At 33.2% G+C, this 22,216-nt stretch overlaps 1 protein-coding gene across 3 annotated transcripts in view; it reads right to left on the bottom strand.

The window, feature by feature from the left end:
- LOC126777872 (transcription factor EB) overlaps positions 1 to 22,216 on the bottom strand; it is a 144,888-nt gene that overhangs the window by 69,466 nt on the left and 53,206 nt on the right. Inside the window, exon 1 of one of the 3 annotated variants that reach the window (XM_050501130.1) lies at positions 12,365 to 12,590. The exons of 1 other annotated variant lie outside the window; for it this stretch is intronic. The gene's annotated coding sequence lies outside the window, so the exon portion shown is untranslated. Of the gene's footprint in view, positions 1 to 12,364; positions 12,591 to 22,216 lie in introns of those variants that run through there. One more of the 3 variants, XM_050501131.1, reaches the window with a different exon arrangement.

The following is a 22,216-nucleotide window of genomic DNA, read 5'->3' as shown; positions in this document are numbered from 1 at the left end:
TATTTTTAAAAATGTGCTTTTATTTGCACATTATTTATTATACGTAGAATATTTTTGAAGAGATTAATAAAATTAACAATTAGTATCGTCTTTGTTTATAACGTGTAAAAACTACGTAAAAAATTTTGCTTTGAGATTATTCTAGAATATAAGTTAATAAAGGTGATATGGAAAGCTTATATTTTATTTGATTTCCATGTCAAATATATAAATATTTTGGCTTTGTAGAGTTTACAAACCCACGTAGACTTAAGGCTGTTGGTCTTGCCTCCGGTATTTCTCTGGTCAGAATGCACCTGTGTTTGCACACTCACTAACTCTCACTCCGCTCTCTCGCTCCAAACTCCGCCTTAGCTCAGCAGTGGGACATTAACAGGCTGTTACTGTTTTACACTCACTTGTGCACTCTATCTTCGGCACAATTCTCATGTCAATGTTGAGTATGACCGCCATGTCGGAATTGGTCATGGATACATCATAGGAAGTTACATATTTAAAAATAACAAAATAATTTAAGTTTTATTGGTCTACTATAATAAAATTAACCAACAATCTATATAAAAATATGCAAAGACAAAGCAGTTCAGTACCTTTCTCTCTTCTGTTTGTCAACCGATTATCTTTTTTTTTGTTGTTTGGTATCAGCGAGCTTTAGTGTATCAAGTAAAAAAAAGATTTAGAAATACGAGTTGATAAAAGAAATTCGAAACATGATAATTCTTACATATTCTCTTGAAGCTTTCAATAATGATTAAAGATAAGTTTCGACCACTAAGCGAACAATAGTGCAAACTAATATGAGTAGTATCTTGTAGTAATAGTGCAAAAACTTTCATTAACAATTTATTAATGCCTCTACTGGTGACACCTCCAGCCTCCTGGTTAATTTTTCGCCCAGAGGATCGGAATTGTGATTCAAAGGGGAAATGCTCCTAGCATTTTTGCCTCCACACCACGAGTATTTTTAATTTATATTTGTATATCTTTAAGTCTTTATTTATATATTGTTTATTTATAAATATGAGTAGTGTATTCTAAACGGCTAATAACGCAATCACCGTTTAGTCGCTGTCACCGAGTTAGTGATAAGCGATATTTCGATCTGTTACGCTTAGCACCTGGGTCACGGTCATATAAAAAAAGAGCAGATTTATTTTATTCCAATGCAATAATATTCGTAAACAAGACGAACGGACCTGTAACTACGATATTTGCAATAATCAAATCAAACCTAAGTATATTTTACTAGCGCTTTGTCCGCTTCTTCGCTCGCGTCAAAATACAAGATTGGTCATAACAAATTCCTTATCATAACAAAATTTTAAGTTCAAAAATGAATGATTTTCATACAAACTTTTATCCCCTTTATTAAGACCTTAAGATAGGATCGTTGATTCTATTGAGAAAAACCAGTCACTCGATCTGGGTAATTACTCTTGAATGTATATAGAAATCTATTTATAGGTAATTATAATTTTATATCATAAGAAAAATACATACTGATACTAATAAAAGTCGAGATGGCCCAGTGGTAAGAACGCGTGAATCTTAACCGATGAACGTGGGTTCAAACCCGGGCAAGCACCTCTGAATTTACATGTGCTTAATTTCTGTTTATAATTCATCTCGTGCTTTTCGGTGAAGGAAAACATCGTGAGGAAACCTGCATGTGTCTAATTTCATCGAAATTCTGCCACATGTGTATTCTAACAACCCGCACTGGAGCAGCGTGGTGGAATAAACTCCAAACCTTCTCCTCAAAAAAGGGAGAGGAGGCCTTAGCCCAGCAGTGGGACATTTACAGGCTGTTACTGTTACTGTACTGTACTAATAAATAACTTTCAATTTTTCTTCTCCTTGCTCTCAAGTTACGTGTATGTCTCTATTGGTAAGTGGTGACTGTGTAAACACGTAGCTTTTTTAAGTCTTCTCTAATGGTGATGATAATGATCTCCTGACCGATTTGGGCCACGGCAAGCAATCTCAAGGGAGACTAGCCAACTGCGCAAGATATATTATATTGCACAAGCGTGTGCGCCAACACAGGTGCACTCACTTACTTCATTATCATAAATAAATGGAACGGTAATCCGACACGACTGGAAAGAGTCAGGCGCAGGACCAACAGTTTTACGTGCTTTCCGAGGCGATAAAGTGTACACAGTTTCAACTTCTTATACATAGCCACTATACCAACGAGGCAGTCAATTGATGTTATTAATATGTTTTAATGGAAGTTTAATTCTAGTTACTTACGAGTACATCCAGTTTCTAAAACGCATGTCAATGTCAGATTTGATCTGAATACTTGAAGCTCATTGGTCGCCGATTACATCATCGACTGCCATGGACCAATTACAATTCAGATTAAAGTACAATTAGTTAATATGACATTAATTAGCATTTCAGCAACAGGAGGTTATTGTAATAATGTAAAAAAAAACATAAAAACTTTATTTTTAAATTATTTAATAACTTTTTGTTAAATGTAAAATGGTCTGTGTAATTTTATTATAAAATAACTGCGATAGGAAAGATGTAAAATCGGAAGCTTGGTCGAAAATTCATATTCATTAATTTTATATTTTGTTAAAAAACATGTCATATCGATTGGAGATATATCGAGGTACTGAGATGTCTGTACAGCGCCGCTACAATGACTGTCCACATCCAGGACTGTAAGACGAAGGCGATCCAATTGCGCAGAGGGGTGAGACAGGGGGATGTAATATCCCCGAAACTGTTCACCAACGCGTTGGAAGACGTTTTCAAAACGCTGGATTGGACTAGGTATGGAGTCAATGTAAACGGCGAGTACATCTCACACCTTCGATTTGCCGACGATATCGTCATCATAGCAGAGTCGCTGGAACAACTCACCGAAATGCTGCGTAGCCTAGGCGAGTCTTCCCGGTGTGTCGGTCTCGGCATGAACTTGGACAAGACCAAGGTCATGTTCAATAGGCATGTCGTGCCGGGACCGATATACGTCGAGGGGAAACCTCTCGTAGTTGTTAGTGAATATACCTACCTAGGACAGATTATACAAATCGGTAGGAACAACTTCGAGAAGGAAGCCGATCGAAGAATTCGCTTGGGATGGGCAGCATTTGGCAACCTTCGTCAAGTCCTCAAGTCGTCTATACCGCAATGTTTGAAGACGAAAGTCTTCAACCAATGCGTCTTACCTGCCATGACATACGGTGCCGAAACGTGGACACTAACTGCGGGACTAGTCCACAAATTCAAAGTCGCTCAGCGTGCTATGGAGCGAGCTATGCTCGGAGTATCTTTGAAGGATAAGATCAGAAATGAGATTATCCGGAAAAGAACCGGAGTCACCGACATAGCTTGCAAAATTAGCAGGCTGAAGTGGCAGTGGGCTGGTCACGTATGTCGTAGGACCGATGGCCGTTGGAGCAGACGAGTCCTAGAGTGGAGACCGCGAATCGGCAAGCGCAGCGTAGGGCGCCCTCCAGCCAGGTGGACCGACGACCTTAAGAAGGTGGCGGGCACCAACTGGATGCGGAAGGCGGAGGACAGGGAGCTTTGGCGCACCTTGGGAGAGGCCTATGTTCAGCAGTGGACAACGATTGGCTGTTGATTGATTGATTGATTGATTGTTAAAAAACAAACAAACGTATTGTCTAATAGTAATGTGTATAAAATAATTATTCTAAGGAGTTCTTATAATAAATATATTATATATGTCAGAAGCTGTACACTGACATTGTACATTTAAAAATAATATAGTGTCAAAGCTATTTTCAAAAAGCGTGTCTTCTCATCAAGTAAAGTGTGGTTTAATTTAACAAAATTTAAATTTTAAAAACCATATATCTCAAAATTTTGTTATAAATGTAAATAAATACAACGTTATATAAAAAATACATTTCAAAAGCGTCCAAAAACTTAGAAGCAATTATAATTTAAATTGGGCTTATAACGTATATATAACAGACTGTCTTTGTCACAGTTGGACGCATTATTTTTTTAATTACTAATTAAGCGCAATTAAAGCGCTGGACGCCAACTGTATACCGCTGAATGATTATAAACAGACGAACATTCTTTGCTCATACAATCATCATATTTTAATAGATTATTTAATTAGAAAATTGTTGAATCTTATATGTCTGTAAAATTGTAAGGATTGTTATATATCCATATAAATAAAAGTTATTGTATGTAAATTTGTCCGTTTTGCGTTTCTAAATTGTTCAACCGATATTGTTGAAAATTTAATAAAAAGTTATTCGGTTTTTCTGTCAGAAAATTCTCAGTAGCAGCCCGGAGTCTGGAAGTTGGAAGTGTGTACACTCCCGTGCCTCGGAAAGCACGTAAAGCCGTTGGTACTGCGCCTGAACTCTTTCCGGTCGTGTCGGATTGCCGTCCTATCGGATTATGAGAGTTAGGGAATAGAGAGTGCACCTGTGTTTGCGCACACACTTGTGCACTATAATATTTCCTGCGTAGTTGGCTAATCTCTCTTGAGATTGGCCGCCGTGGACGAAATCGGTCTGGAGAACATTAGTATTATATGTTAACCATTTATTTATTTGACATCATTTGAAAAGGTAATCTCATAGAACAAAAAAAAAAATGTCATCTCTACTAACTATGAGTACTTCCCACAATAAATTTTCGTTTGAATTTAAATACCAATTCTGTTTGTGGTTACCTGGTAGTAGTGAACAGTAATACTTTTAAAACTACCGAAAATGTACTGCTGGTCAAATAGCTTTATTGTTCTCTCTCATTTCGAATAGTCCAAGCCTGATTAAGTACTTACAGAAATAAATAATTATAGCTCGATTTAAAAGACAACTAGTGCCATCTATTAATGAAAAGCAAATAATAATTAACATAATATAATTTGATCTTGAACACTAGCGCTAATTCTATTGTCGATCTATACTTTTTATGTACTATACGATGTAAATATTATATATAATTGGACACAGCTGGATTTCCCCATCTAACGATTGTATGGTACTGATACTTGTTGATTCCGAGGCTGCAAATCATTCGATTCTGTTTCTTGAAAGTAGTCATATTGTTGAATGAACAACAAATGCATTATACGTTTATATAAATTTACTTACAACTTTATTGCACGATTAAAAGTAGCAGTGCAAAATTAAAGAATGAATACATAGAAATATATACATACAAATAAAATAAATTAAATAATGTGTGTATATATATATATATAGTATACTTTGTACTAATCGTGTATTTTGTTGATATACAATTGTTTCATCAGAGGTATCTAAAATAGAAGCCGAGTTATTTATAACTTGTATAGTTTAATCTTTTCCCATTATATATATAAATATAATAATGTAATATTTTATACATGTGAATTATAACGTTCTTATTATAAAATTAATTAATTAATAACTTTAATATTTATAATTATTATAAAACTACACACTCCCACATTAAATTGCATTGAAAAGTCGTATGTTTTTATAGACAGATAAAAAATTAGTATTATTTCCTATATTTTCTTAAACCTCAATATCAGAACGGTTATACATTTCGATCTATTTTATAAATGTTACAAGGCCTATGCTCATAATAATTATAGCATAGTTTGCAATTAAGCATTAGTCTAGGCCATATCTGGCGTTTTATTGCTTTATTGATGCGGGTTCGATGCCGCGTCAAAGATTATAATATAATATTAACTCGGTGACGGAGATTAGCGTAAAGGAAAGCCAGTTATTAAGCTGGAGAATTTTATCAGATGAATCTCTATTCATTTCACCTTAAAATATGTCAGCATTTGAAATAGTTTTGATAATTTTTAGTGACCTTTTGCAAAAAAACTTACATTTGCATGATACTCCAATTTTTTTCCGTGAAAGTCGTCCTTTCATTACTAGCTGTTCCAACAACTAATCAGCTAACAAATATATAGTTTTTCATTTACACGGACAATTTATATTAAGACACTTCCTAGAAATACCTAGATAAGAAATATAAACGTAGTGAAATGATAAAGTAATAAAAGAAATCCAAATATCCAAACAGAATTTACGAGCAATCAGACAAACTTTACAAGGTCAGCAGTCATCACTGCATTATTTAGGTAAAAATCATTGACGTAATTTTTAGCGAAATATTGAAAACGAAACAGCATTAGTGACTATGATTTTTTATACCAGTGTTCGCCCGCGGCTTCGCTCACATGATAGGTAAGGGGGAGAGATGGCGTTTGGTTGTTGTAAAAAAGTAGCCGATGTCCTTCCTCGGGGTTCAAGCTTGCTTCATACCAAATTTCATCAAAATCGGTTCAGTGTTCTAGCCGTGAAAACATAAAACAGAGAGAGTTACTTTCGCATTTATAACATTTATATAGAAACTCTTATTTGTGTCTTGCTTGTATGTTGCATTCCAGTTTGAGGGTTGAGTGAGCCAGTGTAACTTCTGGCACAAGGGACGTGACTTAGTTTCCAAAGTTGGTGGTGCATTGTCGATGTAAGAAATGGTTTACATTTTTACCACTGGTGGTGACCACTTACCATAAGTCCATGTTCCAGGCTGCTTATCGACATGAAATCAAAAACAAAAACTTTTATCGAAGTTTGACCTAAATATTTACAAGCTATATATTGCTAAGTCTTTGTGCAATCTATGAGAACTGACATCAACCTTAAGCCTAAACTCTTAAGCCTTGTGAGCCAGTTTATTTGGAAGAATCCCGTGATTTAATTGACGGTCGAAGGACTCGTTTCCACTGGCCTGGTTACTCCTGGTTTAAAGTAGATAATATCACGCTAAGGACTGCCCACTACGAGTAACGTGCTAACCACTCTTGCAGTGGTAATGCCTTATGCGGCAGTATCAATTTACAATCAGGTGTCGATAAAAAAAACATTCGAAGCCAGTTTAATTGATAGATTTGGATTGAGGTTCAAATATTCTGGTTTTAACTGGTGATAGAATAAATTAAAGTAAATTGTATTAATGTCACACTGTTGATCAATAGCATCCTCTTCTCTTGAGAAGGTTCTGGAGCTTTTTAAACCACATTGTTCCAAAGGAAGTAGTCGATACACATGTGGAATTTCATCCGACGCATTCAAGTTTCCTCGAGATGTTTTCCTTAACCTTCGAGCATAACCATGAAGTATAAACATCAATTATACGTAGAGAAACTCGGTGTTTGCCCGGATTTGAAACCCCTTTTAGCAGCCGTAGTATTAGCCTTTGGGCCATCATGGCTATTAGTTTGTAGTATGGAATATACAAGTACATTGAATTTCTAATACCAGGATACAATAAAGCATTATATCGCTTTTAATCGAGAGATTACTTCAAAGAATAAACTAATAACTATTCATATCGTTGCAATAAAAATATTACTCATATTATTTTATATAGTAAAGGCGTTTTGACCTTTATATTCTAACTTAACGAAATCAAATCGACAAACCGTTCTCATATTGAATTTTAGTTCAGTAGCTTGTATGACTGCAGATCAGGATTGCTTCGAATTTCGGTCGTAAAACAATTAATTTTCATTAAATATTTGAATAGATTATAATTTTTGTAGTAACTATTTACCATCTGATGTCTCATTGGGTTTCGCCTTTGCAAATTTAAATTAAAAAAAAACGTTCTTTTCACCAACACAGTAAATACTTATCAGAGTCAATAAATACTCTTTTTAAATAAAAATAAATTTTAATTAACGAAATAAATGTAAATCGCTTTAATAACATATATTTAACTTAAAAATAAATAACTCATTTCAGATAAAGAACGAAGTGAAACAATGACGGAACTGAGAGAATTATGCACGGTTGCACTTGACTCGAGTATTGATCTAAGCCCAGTGTTATAGATAAGGCGGAACGAACAAAAGAAATTAAAATATCTTAACGGTAAATACGGTAATTTGACGGAATCAAAATATGAAAAACGTTCATCTTAGAACAGGATCTTCAATAGGAAGCCAACGTTGTGTACATTATTAACTATATCTAATAGGTAAGTTATATATATATATATATATATATATAAATACTATAATATCGGAGAACTATATCATATAAAAAAATTACAACTTATTGTATGCCGCACTTAAAGCCTCAGCACAAAATCATGAAAACGTTCCTTTTTACACATACTTATTCGAGTAACGTTATGCTACCCAAAACCTAACTGATACTAAAAACAACAACTATACAAAAAAGGAAATCGGGTAATAATAAAATAAAAATTGGTTTTTTAATGACACGGCGTTATTGTTGTATTAAGCAATGGTCGCGGATTCAAATCCGAGCATGCACTGATGACTTTTCACGAGTCATTTTTTGGTTTGGATAAGTACCAGGAGAAAATTACATGTGTCGAATAAAGTTACCCTTCTCCAGATGAAAGAACCTGTGGGCTATTCTACAGGCTTTATTTTAATTTCGACAAAAAATGAGCTCTTTTCAATAAAAGTTGTTGTTGAAAATTAAAATTTTTCGATCCAATATTCAGCGAGCCAGCCATTACAATAAGTTTTATAATGATAAGAACTGTACACTTAGAGACTTTTAAATTCACAAGAAACTGATTTAACGCTTACAAAAGTGTAGTAAACACTATCAGGCAAACTAAATATTTGAATAGATTATAGTTTTTATAGTAACTATTTACCATTTGATGTCTCATTGGGTTTCGCCTTTGCAAATTTAAATTAAAAAAAAAAACGTTCTTTTCATAGTATGCAGATCGTCATAAACGTATGCTTTTATATGAGGCTATCTTATTTCAAAAAGCGTATACAACATTTTTTGTAAACACAAATTATGCAAATGAAAATTCAGTGATGCTTGCCCGGATTTGAACCCACGATCATCACAATATTTTATCTCGATCGAATGTGTCGAAGTGATTCAGTTATATAATATTTGAGCCACACAAAATTACACATATTACGTTAAATAATACAAGAAGGTCAAATGCATCTCAAGGAAGTGTAGACAAAGATATTTTTTACTTAAGTCAGAAAACTACGATAAACCGAGTAATAGAAACGAAATAATTAATCTTCGTGGAAACAGATTTTTTAAATTTAGTTGATAAATCTCTTGACATTTATCATAATTTGAAAATAGAATGTAGGAGATAGGACATAAAAAAGCTTCTCACGTTTACATACAAACACAGAAAATATACTAAATACACACACATCTAAAACGCCGTTAACTACGAACTAAGACAAACACGCACATACGAACACACCTATACATTATTCTACAGCCAGCCAATCTATTTCTTATCCATAATATGTACTGTAAGGCAATTTTTCCTATCACTTATTATCACTAATGACAGTAAGAGCGAAATCAGCGTTCCACTAAACAGCCGCTATGTTACTTTTTTAAGCAAGGCCGTAAATGTATATTTCATTTAAGATTCATTTGCATATAATATTACTCTTGCATTTACATTTATAACATTATTAATCAATTAATAAAGTTGTAAATTTATGCGAAATTTTAAATTATTAGTTAGCTGGTTAGCATTTTAGCATATGATTTACCAATGGGTTGATACGGATTAAAGTTCAGATCAATTGCTAAGTCTAGTAGATATACCGCTACAATTTTAAAAACAAAGGTCCTAAATCATTTTCTCGTCTGTTTATGAGGCTAATGATCAATATTTTTTATCGAACTATTTCATACTTTAAATTGATTAGCGAATAAACAAAACAAAACTGCAACTTTATACGCCTTATACCTGTAGGGCTATTATCTAAGAACAGACTGAAAGCTCACCGCAGAAAACGGTCGTGAAATGTCAGTGATATGCGATATTGGCCATAATATTTATGACATTTCAAGAATACACGAATCATAATAGTATATCACCATAAGTCGGTTGTCAGCATTTCAATCTGTAAGTGATTTCTTAAAGATTCACAATTGTGTTGTTTTGTTTTCTAACACTTAGTTTATTATAATATGAAAGCGTGACTTTAAATAATAATTTATTTAAGTATACAGCGAGATGTTAAAGATAAAATGTAGCAAATAATATTTATTTATATTCAATACTTTGGTCTTAAAACCAGACGTGACCGTGGATTAATATGTATAACTAATTGGAAAATATTCCACACTAAATATTTAACCAAACATAATAACTAAGGCACTAAACATATTTTATTTTCTTTTTTTTTTTTTAATATACAACACAACATGTCTTATAATAAAAAAAATATAATCTATTATTTCGCTGATGTTATGAATATACTTCAATAACTTATTTTTATAAGGTTGTATGACGTCGATTAATGCACAAAAACAATCGATATATCTCCAAGCCGCTATAACATATTATATAGAACGCACTTATCTCGGGAAATACAATTCTGATTTCAATTTTATTTATACTACGATCATATGATTCGTTGCAGTAAACATAAGTGGCAACTAATTGAATAAATATGCAAGCATATATGTATAATAAATGTTTACCGCGAGTAAAACCACGGTTCCTATTTAGTTACTATATCTATCCTGATATATAAAGCAGAAGAGTTTGATTTTATTGAGAAATGTTATAATAATATGGACCATAAAATTGTGACCCACGGGGTCGAAGCAATAAAGTTATACGCGAGTGAAACCACGTGGAGCAGCTAGTATTTTTATGGTTATGAAATTTGAAATTATCAAAAAAAAAAAAATCATCAATATATAGTTCAACAATTATAATTGTGCAAGTTAATTACGTAATAAATAGAAGCGAATGCGTTTCTTACGAATGTTGCCCTAACGGCTGAAGTTATGTATGTATATATAAAAGCTTCATAAAGAAAAGTTATAAGTCTTAAAAATACTTATAAAAAGTCGACAATCGTATGTGCCGGGATTTTCTACTAAAAGTACTTATTAAAAATAACGTAATATTTATTGAAATACGTTCACATTGTTGTGATATATTGTAATGTAATAATGATTTTTGATATAACGAAGAATTAAACGATATGACAATTGAAAATTTACATGCTAATGATATCCACGTTATATATTTCTACAAATAAAAGTACTAAAAACTCGTATCTAATTGATCACCCTTACTTAAAACATAGTTTAGCGGGTATTTAGTGGCATTATTGTTTTTACATTCGAAAGAAGAAGACAGCATTGTTTGATCAATCAACCCCTGAACAACATTTATATGAAAGTATTGAAGTTGTTATCGAGCGTCGAAATTAATATATTACTAAATACTGAAGAATGTATTATTATCAAGTAACTAAAAAAACATTAATTGTTTTATAAACCGGTTACGTTTCGAGCACCTTTAAATAATTATCGTGGTGTAAAATGAGACATTTATACATAAAAGCCTTGTATATTTTGTTTATTACGATATTTAGTAATAAAATTCAAAAGAAACAGTCATGAAGTGTAATAAGTGTAATATATATTGTATATAACATTTCGTGATAAAAACACTGATGAATGAAAAATTATGAAAAATAACTTTAAACAGCAATTTCATTAATCTTTGAAGTCTTATATAGAATTGTAAAAAAAACCATTAATAATATGATTATAATTCATCTCGTGCTAGACGGTGAAGGAAAAGATCGTGACGAAACCTGCATGTGTCTAATTTCACTGAAATTCCACATGTATATTCCACCTGCGTCCGAGCAGCGTGGTGGAATAAGCTCCAAACCTTCTCCTTAACGAGGGAGAGGAGGCCTTAGCCCAGCAGTGGGACATTCACAGGCTGTTACTCAGTTATTGACTAGACATCATTAAGTTTGTTTATAATATGAAGCTCTAATCGAACAAAAATACTAAATTTCGCAATTAAAATGGCCGTTATATCGCCAATAATTTAGAAGGTGCAAACACCGAGGCATTTCACAGGGTCTAGAGAGGGATACACCTCTGAGAGGTTGACTTTGACCCAGAACCTTAAGCAGTGCGAGAAATGATTCATTAGCCAATAACCAATAACATAGATATGACTTAAAGATTAAATGTATCGAAACAAAACTTTATAGGAACCATCTGGAATCATGAAACTGTGCAAGGGAAAAACGACTTTATTGCTATAATTTAAGCTAATGGTAAAATATCGATGTCAAATGAGTGACTTTGTCACTTGACTCTATTTAGGTCGTTCATTGATAGCATTGCCGCCATTTAATATACTATAACGCGTTCCCATCACGACGATCGTTTTAATCGTGTAGAAAATTTGACTGATGTTTCATGTCAAATATATTAATGTGTTCGTAATATTTGGTGTAAACCAGAATAAACTTTTACCATATTGCGGTTATACTTGAGGAAAAATCAAATAATGTTTATGTTTTTGTTAGCATACATACAAAAAATATGAAGTACTTTACGTCGTCAAAATAAACAATAGCATAGCGTGCCAAATGTACTGTGTAGCGAATCGAGCTGTAGGCCCGAGCAATCCAATATGTCAGACACAAACTAGCACACACAACGTTGTCCGGTTCAATTGACATAAATTGTCCACGCTTATTTACTCACAAAAACACGTGTGTTTTAAACGCGCGAGGTCACGACGTCCGCTCGCGTCGCCGGTCAGAGTGACACTGACGGGCAGCCTTTGATACGAAACGAGCCGGCGCCTGCGCATGCTATCGGGTGTTCAACGGATAAATTGTCGATGGAAATTGTTTGCAATGAATGTTTGCATGGAAGGTGTGATGCAAGCGTCCACCTTATTTTTCCTTCCTCCATCCTTTGGTTGCATTACATGACACGACTAATCGCGATACTTGATCTTAATAATAGAAACACCTGCATGATAACTGAGGTCAGATTAATTATCTTTTTTAAAAGTTATTCAAATTGTGTTCTAATAAAAACAGAGTTCTAATAAGTGGTTTAATTTAAAGGTTTTACATACAAGAATGTGAAACCTTTAAGTTTGATTAGTGGATTTCGCTTAAACGTACAATTCGTAAGATGAACACATACAAAATATGTTAAAGCACTCACGAACGATACAACGTGTGCCAAAAAACGTTCGCACAAAAATTTCACAACGAATTACAAAACAAACACTAAGGTACAATCTGCAGACTGCATCATAAATAACGATACGATGCGCGTACGCCTGGCAACCGCTTGACGGATGACCACAACCCCCCTGACGTGTAATTGAAACTTGGCGAAGGATCTTCAACCTTACAGCACGAGAGGAAACTAAAAGATAATTTAAGAACCAAAACACAGGTTGATGGTATTATTAGAACAAAAACAGCTGTTACATCTCCGCCTTATGCGAGTGTGAGTTTTGCGAATGCATTGATTTGATGAACTTGTAATTTATTAATGAATTACAAACATCTGCATTAAACAGATTAGAATTGATTTTAGACAAGTGATTTATCACAGCTTCGACAGCTTGTACTGAGATTAGTCATTGCTAATGCTGGTCATTGATACCTATTGTAGTATATACAGTATATGTATACTATTCTATAACTAGGTTGGTGCGATTCTTCTAACGACATTTACTAATAAATATATTTAAAAGTAATATTAAAATATTAATTAATTAATTATTTAAAATATTAATTTATTATACTGTAAAATGTTATATAATAAGAGAACTTTAGAGTTAGTACTCATTGATTTTCATTCAAAATTATGATTTAATACATTTTTTTATTCTTCTAAGAACATATTTTTCAGTCGACATTCCATATCGTAATGAAAAATTCATTATCTTGAATAACCATTAAATTAAGAATAATTAATATTTGCTTTTAAATTAAATTTTATTTGTACGTAATCAATATTTTGAAAAAATAGTAAGTGGGTAATTTTTATTACTAAAAAGGGGAGTTTCCTTAATTAAAGAATGATTTATTTCATAATTAGGTTTCATACCTTAATCCTTTATAACTTTTTATGTATTAGGAAGGTTCTTTTATTTCCATACAACAACTTTATTTTTTTCTACTACAACAGCATTTGTGAGAGATTGGCTTCTGATTTTATTATTTGTTCCTTAAGATCATCATTTTAAAATAAAATATTATGGTATCACTGTTTATATACCACCTAACACAACCGGACAACCGTACAACTATAGCGCAACGTTGGAGAGGCCTATTTTCAGTAGTAGATAATGTTTGGAAATTTTAGGAATGTTGATGATGAATAATGATGATGATAATATAGAACATCACCCAAACGAAATTAACATTCACACACGAAAGAATCTTCAAAACAAAAACAATACCGAATTTCTAAAATGTGCGCAGAATACAAAATTAAATTCGAAGTATTTGCCAATTCTAGTATCGTACTGGCTGCATTCAAGAACCTAATGCCTTAAAAAATCAGCTTAGATAAACGCTATACCGATTGTTACATTAAGAGATGTCAACGAACTTACAAAGGATGCGAGATACACTTAAATGGCATAAGCTACCCACGCAGCGCATCAACGCAATATTTATAATTGCATTACTTCCTACATACTTTGGAAATGAAATAAAATGACACCTATATACATACAAATTGTAACTTAAACATCGAAAATTGTATGAAATAAAGGTATATATAATTCGAAAGGTGTTTTGCCAAAATGTGATAAAATAATTGCGTACAAAAAGGAAGAATATCAATCGGTGTTTTTTTTAATATTTTTCTTTCAAAATAAATATATTGATATTAAGCATGAAAATTAAAAAAATTGTTTTGGTTAATAAACAAACTGATAAATATTAAAAAGATTTTTTATTTCGTTCAAATCATTATTCCATTTAAAAGGAGGTAGAAAATCTGAAAGATTGTGGGAACAAGAACTGCGGACTTTTCACTTGGTTAATTTGTTGTTTATATATAACACCGAGCATTGGTGTAATAAGCACCGAGCATTGGTGTAATAAGCTCCGAGCTTCAGTAACAGGAGAACAGACTTGCCAGCAGTGGGACATGAACGGTTTACTAAACAAAATTTGTCGTTAGAATAATTGCATATAAACAAACACAGACCTCGTCTTATTAAACTTACATAATGAAAATGACATGGCATACAACCAGAATATATTTACCAATTCAATTGCCACTTTGTTTTCTACTCTATACACTTCACTTCAAGATATTTCACTCTATCCGGCACATTGCACACACATCAAATACACTGAATTAAAAGAAATAACAGTCAGTTTTGCGAGGGAATTTTCGCATTAGAGGACGCCATATTTAATATGTGAATTTTTGGCGCGTTGTAATCGCTCGGGAATCGTGTCTAGCGTTTGCGAGGCGCTTCGTCGCAACACATTCTAAAATAGACAACGCAATTGGTATCGGTCTGCCAGACGGCCAGACGTGGACTATAAGGCTGGCTTTTCACAGGAGCAGACGAAAAATTAGATATGAGTAGAACCACTTATATTGGATAAGTAACAAGAACAAGCTTAAGACGAGCAACTGTTGACCTGTTTACATTTGCCCATAGACACTGGAATTGTAATAAATATAAGTCATTTGACATTGTCAATGGACTACCAACCAAAAGACCTAAGATTTTGTATTTCCCTTGTATTGTATTAGCATTATAAATAACATTAATTATTTAAGCCATTAAAAAAATTATTACAAAAGGCAATGAAATATATACAACATATAAAAGAAAAAAAATGCAATTGCTATCTTTATGTTTATGAATAACCAACCTAAAACATCAGAAAACTGCAAAACCGCGATGTGCACCGGCCACAACCTTCGCTAACACCCCAAAAATACTCGCATGTCTATTTTGTTATCGCTCTAGTTCAATACCTGTTTACAAGTATGTTTATTTGTGTGATAATTTATACGAAACTGATCAAACAATGTTAAACCAGATCAACGAAAATAAACTGCGAATTTCCGCTTCAGGCCTGATTCACCAAAAATGTTTTAAAACATGTAAGTAGTTCTAGAAAAATCACAAATTTTTGATATATGTATACTACCATGATAAATCCAATTATAAATTTTTAATTTTCCTTAAATATTATGGAAACTAATATTTAAGTATTTTTATAAATACATGATTGTATGTGATTGAGAATTTATTACAAGAATTGCCGACTTTTATATTAATTAAGATTACATTCCACCATGCTCGTCCAATGATTGGATGCACATGTGGCAGAATTTCATCAGACATATGCAGGTTCACGTTTTCCTTTACCGCCGAACACGTAAAAATAATTTGATATGCGTAATCGGCTTTATCTTTTATGTAAATTACGCGGAAACTCGGAAACTTTATTGACACAACTATGCTTTTATTTCTTTTTCTGTGAGTAATATTAATAAGCTATATGAAATACTGTTTGTTTTCTTATAATCTACGAATAAAGCTTAAAATTTCAAGTCAGAATCAACAATATCTAAATATCTCACAGCTGGACTAAAGTCTTAAACTCGGTTAAGATTTACGTGTTCTAACCACTGAGCCATCTCTGACAATTGAATAAGCAGATATACTGTATAATATACATAGCAGTTTTAATCGAAAGAGTTTTATCATAATAATTCTGACTCATGCAAATAGCATAAATAATTAAACTAAAATTCAATACACGAATAAAACTCACATAAAAATTCGTTCTGTATTATTTCTTATCAATGGAAACGTCTTTATATGGCACAAAAAATAAGTAAATAGACAGAAATGTTAGAGCAACGTTTAAACAAACATCGTGTTTTATTAACTAGTTTTTTCCATTAGCATAAATGTTATGTTCGTGAAATACCAGGAATTGTACTGGACGAAGGCGAGAGTTTAATGAAGCTGTATGAATCATTGTAGTAATGACTATCAAAATTGGCGGTATTGCTGCAATTTTGCTAATTTGTCTCAATCGCTGTGGTCGGATTGGTTAATTATTCGCGCTGGATATATCGCCCTAGTATTTAACACCTAAATGGGAAACTATGATTTTAAAATCGAAAATCCGACTTGCCTCTTCGGAAAATCTGCAGTCAACTTTCCACAGCTATGTGAATATCATATGAACAGTCTCTGTTCTATATCTTGACGCTTAACTCATAATCACCTCGTTTGTGTCGAGGCTATCTGCTAATAATGCAGCTTTCAAAGACCTGACCCGGCCAGTATAAGGTAATCGAATTATTCAGTCAGTTATGATTTGATTATAATCTTTCTCCGGTTAATTCGAACCGAGTGAGGAAATATGGTGTCCTTCTGTTCGCACATACATGTGAACTATAAGATCCCCTGCGCATTTGGGTAGTCCTTGAGATTGTCTGCCAAAATCCGGTTAATAGATGTGTTAATAGAAAGTTATATCGCCATTAATAATGCGTAATTTATTTTAGACAACTCACTCTATTTTCCGAAAAATATTTTTGATTTATTTGTATTAAATACAGACTGACAAGTAGACCGCCTGATGGTAAGTGATCAACACCGCCTATAAAAGCGCTGTTAAAAATATTAAACACTTCTTACATCGCCAATGCGTCACCGACCTTGGGTGCTAGTGTTATGTCCCTTGTGCTTGTACTACTTACTGATACTTCCAACCAGAATAGCAATACCAAATATTGCTGCTTGGCGGTAGAATATATGATGAGTCGCTGGTAACAAAGACGGGCTTGCACAATCCTACCACCAAGTATAATATTCATATAAGTGATATTTTGTAATTTTAAACAATTATGTACATAAGAATGGATGCAGCTGTTATATACAAAATGAGCAATGAATGTTAATACATACTTATTTTCATATTCAACACATCAATTATTGAGATGTTTAAACATGAATAGTACACTAACATCAACACATGAATAGTACACTAACATCAATACATGAATAGATATTGAAACGAGCTCAATCTAGTACATAGTATCTTAATCGCTCTCCTTGTTTACGGATAATATCAACAAACACACAGACACGACGGCAAGTGTGCTATTAGTAACTTGTTTAGTTCTAGGAAATAAAGACTATTCGTCATTTTTGCGTCAGTTTTAAGGTGTAATTATCATTTGTTCATTATTATGTCAATTAGCTGATATAGTTTGAAGCAGTTCTTAATCTGTGATTCGCGGAGCACTGGAGCTCTGTGAAGCAAATTTTAAAGATCCAGAAATAAATTAATTACATCAAAATCTGTTTGCATGGACCATTCCGTTGAATGAAAATAATTAAATTATTATACAAGTTATGTTTTAAAAGGAACAACTTGAAGCAGGGCTAATTGATACGCTTTTCTGCGCAAGTAACACGACATTGATAATTATTTTCATAGATACGCCTTTTTTCAATTTTGTCTTGTTACGTTTTGAAAGTTCACAGTGTAATGTAATTGTTCAATGCTACATATCAAAATAAAGTGGTACATTATCCATTATAGCTAAAAGTTTGGAAACCTCCGATCTAAAAAAACAGCGACACCATATGTGTGCAGATTTGATTGATGATTCGATCCGCGTTCATAACATATTAATATTTTAGTACTAGTTTTTCTCCGGCTTCGCCCGCATAAATTAAAGTGGGGGGTGTAATTTATTTATTTATGTTATATACCACTCATAGACATGGGCAATGTAAGGAACATTAACCATTCTTTACATAGTCAATGCGCAACCAAGACGTTTTATCCCTTATCAACTACTGGCTTACTCACCCTACAAACCGGAACGCAACAATGTTAAGTATTACTATTTAGCGGTAGAATATATGATGACTTGGTACCTACCCAGACTTACACAAAGCGGTAGGATTTATAGTGATGGTATTTCAAGGGTTGGTGTTAGGTATCCCTATTTCCTTTTCTGTACCCCTGATAACGTGTATGCAACATTTCATAGCAATCGGTTGAGTAGTTTAGACGTGAAAGCGTAACAGAGAGACAGAGTTACTTTCGCATTGATAATATTAGTATAAATTTGAAAGTATTCAATCTTCGAGTATCGTGGCCAAGGTTCTTTACCAATTAAGTTGTGTCTATGACCAATTAAAACGCCTCAATTCGGCACGATAATTCTTGAACACAACTCAATCGGAATCGTATAATCGTATAATTGAAGCTAATCATCTTAAATAATTGAAAGAAATCATACATTTATTTAAGTCCTATTTTATGAAAAAAAAAATTTATTTATAATATACTTAGATGCTTTTACTTAATGGCTGCGCAAATACCATTGAATTTTCATGGACTTGGTTTGTGTTTATAATTTATTTTCTTTATAAGAACTATAACTATATTAAGCATCCTTACCGCTTTATTTATTTATATCATGTCCTTCACCCAAAGGTTGTCTGGAAGAGATCGCTCTTTTAGCGATAAGACCGCCTTTTGTACAAAATAGTTTTCGTTTCTTATGTGTTTGTGTTTAAAATGGTTCTGTAACTCTTTTGGTGTACAATAAAGCATATTCTATTCTATTCTATTCTAAGCACTTAGCAGCATTTTATACAAGCACGTGTAACTATTGGCACAAGAGACGTAACAACTTCAATCCCAAGGTTGGTGGCGCATTGGCGATGTTATGAATGGTTAATATTTTTTAAATCGCCAATGTCTATGGGTGATGTTGACCTCTTAACATCAGGCGGCCCATTTGCCTGTACACTTGCGTATAACAAAAAAAAATGTTTATCTTCGACGTAAATGGATTATGTAGGTTGGAACAAAACAGACCAAAGCTTATTCCTTACCGATGAACCAATCACGCTAAATACGCATTAGCTGAGTTTGAAATAGATGTATTACGAGTGTTACGTCTGTGTGTGATAGTAAAATTAGTTATTCCTATTCGTGACGTCAATGCCCGTCACGGCCGAGCCTGTGACGTATGAAAAGAACACTCATTATTTGGCGGGAGATGAAACAACGCAAAGTGCGTAATACTTTATCATAGAAATCTAAATTGTTCACAACGTTATTTTTTTAAACTGATGTTAGTTTCAAGTATGATGTAGATCATTTTGCAGTTCGATTTTTGAATAGTTTGCAAAACTGCCTAAGTTTTTATACATATTCAATAGCATTGACGGTCCAATGAGAATAATCCTAATTCAATACAAATAGCAGTTAACCTCAAAACTATCGAATAAGATGAAAAATTCACACTAGACACTCGGTTATTAAGTACATAACTGTCACCATGACAGATATACGAAACTCAGTGACAGCTTATATTTGTTTGGTACCGTTAAGAATAAGCTGTCCAAACGAGTACAAGAATATGATTGATCAAGAAAAAATATGTATTCTTTTTTTTAATTTTTAATTCTATAGTTGGCACTGCTTTAACGTTTCCAAATTAATTAAAATGACGAAATTCTTACAATGAATTTAGCAATCAAGAAAATTTAAGTCACATTACTTGTCACATAATTGTAACTCATTGTCCATATCACAAGCCAAGGTCTGGCAAGGGCTCAGCCTGTTTATTGGCCTCAAAAGAACAATTACAATACAAACAATTTATAAAACCGCCTCAGGCTGGCTTGAAGCGATTATAATTCGAGTCATTCATAGTTTTAATGCGAGACTGATATTGTACAGTCGTGTATAAAATAAATCGTGTATAAAAAACTGATATTGTACAGTGTGTATATAAAAAAAACTAACTACTGTTATCTTTTAAGAACTATATATATATACTATATTAATAGAGGTACGTCTTCGTGGCGGTTGGTCCTTCCAAAGGTTGTCTGGAAGATTCTAGTGAGCGATAAGGCCGTCTTTCATGCTGCACATATTTTGGGTTATTTTAAAATTATGTTATGTATTGATAAAGTTAAATAAATTAGTATAATTTGATGGTAAGGGGAATCAATGATAAAATGGAAAATCACTCTCTCGTTGGTCCTGGTGGTACAGGCTCATATGGATTATTTACTTCTTTCTTACTTTCTTTTTTTTACGGGTTTTTTTATCCTTGCGGAATGTCAAACCCATGGATTATTTGCTTGCATCGGTTTATGTCGCTGGCCATCCTAGGGAGGGTAAAGAAATCATTTAAAGACTTAATCAACCGGTCTGACCATCTAGTTGGTGTTCAGCCTATTGGTTTTTGGTCTTTCTCTTATTTTATAAAATAGAAAATAAATTAAGAATACTGTGAACGATATTATTGTATATATCTCATAGTCAAAGTTTTCACAATTAAAGTTAATATACATATACTAGCGGACCTGATCTGGCAGACGTCGTCCTATCATACAGGCATTTTTCAATTGGTGAAAACGACAACAGCGCCGGGCCCATGTGTTTTAAATCCATCCAGGAACCCATTGAAATATACTCACAAAATTTCATTCAAATCGGTCCACACGTACAAATGAATTATATATTAAGATTGCTGTATTCCCTTTAAAGTTTAAAATAGGAAATTTATTAACAGACATTTGGAATGTACCATCTTAGATTTGACGGTCGGCGGTGATGTATTGGTTTATGTTTCTTGTCTTATCTATGTACTATCAAGCGGCTTATATGCTCGTCTGCCTTAATATTTATATATAAAATTTAGTAATTTATGCGGATTACTAAGCTTAATCAATGATATGAAGAAGATGGCGAAAAATCACTGGTGGTAGAGCTTTGTGCAAGCTCGTCTGGGTAGGTACCACCCACTCATCAGATATTCTACCGCAAAACTGCAATACATGGTATTGTTGTGTTCGGTTTGAAGGATGAGTTAGCCAGTGTAATTTCAGGCACAAGGGACATAGCATCTTAGTTCAAAAGGTTGGTGGCATTGCTGATGTAAGCGATGGTTAACATTTCTTACAATGCCATTGTCTATGGGCGTTGGTGTCCCATTAGGTGGCCCATATGCTCGTCCGCCTTCCTATTCTATAAAAAAAAATCAGAATGGGTAGGGCGGAGGTAAGTGAGCTTTGAGGCATTTTGGGAAAGTCTAGTAGTAGATACCGATTGGAAAAGATGTTGACGATGCATTTACTACAGTAGATTACTACTATTAAACTAAAAACATTATTCTACATACATTGACATGCGAGATTACACAAGATAGCATGAAATATATATGTATTAAGATAGAAGACATTAATTTTAAAAGATAAAATCAGTAACAAGTACGCATATACTAATTTTCAGTTTTATGTTTGAAATAGACCAGGAAACATTTATTATATATATTCCAAGGTGTTTTGTAAATAGTGCAATTATATAAAGAAAGCTTTGAAT

The sequence above is a fragment of the Nymphalis io genome, chromosome 24, assembly GCF_905147045.1.
Source record: "Nymphalis io chromosome 24, ilAglIoxx1.1, whole genome shotgun sequence".
NCBI classification, from domain to species: Eukaryota; Metazoa; Arthropoda; class Insecta; order Lepidoptera; family Nymphalidae; genus Nymphalis; species Nymphalis io.
This window is presented reverse-complemented; position numbering and strand designations above follow the sequence as displayed.